Consider the following 742-nt stretch of genomic DNA (forward strand, 5'->3'; position numbering starts at 1 on the left):
TGTTGAATTCGGCTGGGCAATTTTTGTCCTTTCACATGAAGATCCACAACACATACAGAACTTCCTGGAAATCAGCGATACTTACAATCCTACCGGGGTGAATACTGATTATGTCAGACTAACGCTTTTCCCTTTTTATTTAATTGGGAAAGAGAAGAGGTAATTATATTCTGAACCACTACTCTCTATTATTTATTGGGAAGATCTATCTCAGAAGTTCCTTATTTGATTCTTTCTATCTGGGAAGACTGCACATTTGAGAAGCAAGATTTTGAGTTTCAGATAGATAGAAGGAGAGAATCTCTACCAAACTTGGGAGAGATTTAAGAGTATGCTCAGAAATTGCCCTCATCATTATCAGTCTAATAATGTTCTTGTACATACTTTCATTAAGGGGCTAGAGCCAAATACCAAGATTCTATTGGATTCAGCAACAGGTGGGCAAGCTATTGAGAAGACTTATGATGAATTATACACATCGCTGAATAGGATTTCTCAAGAGATCCCAGAATGGCATGCTTACTCGAGGAGTGATCCTAAGAAGGTTGCAGATGTGTTAGAGGTAGACTAGTTCACTGTTCTACCATATCAGCTTACAACAATGCAAAATCAGATACTTACTCAGTTAAACAATATGAAGTTGGGGGTTCCGCAAGAAATAGCTACATCTAATACAATCCAACAAGTGAATTCTTGGTGTGAGGTTTGTGGAAGTAGTGAACACATGGCAGATACTTATGCA

General features: G+C 38.0%; 1 non-coding gene across 1 annotated transcript; it reads right to left on the reverse strand.

Moving 5' to 3' along the window:
- Positions 1-253: 253 nt before the first annotated feature.
- On the reverse strand, positions 254-360 carry LOC124899814. The gene has a single exon (XR_007057378.1). It is a non-coding gene; the product is annotated as a small nucleolar RNA R71 (small nucleolar RNA).
- Positions 361-742: the final 382 nt, after the last annotated feature.

Source organism: Capsicum annuum, chromosome 6 (assembly GCF_002878395.1).
Source record: "Capsicum annuum cultivar UCD-10X-F1 chromosome 6, UCD10Xv1.1, whole genome shotgun sequence".
NCBI classification, from domain to species: Eukaryota; Viridiplantae; Streptophyta; class Magnoliopsida; order Solanales; family Solanaceae; genus Capsicum; species Capsicum annuum.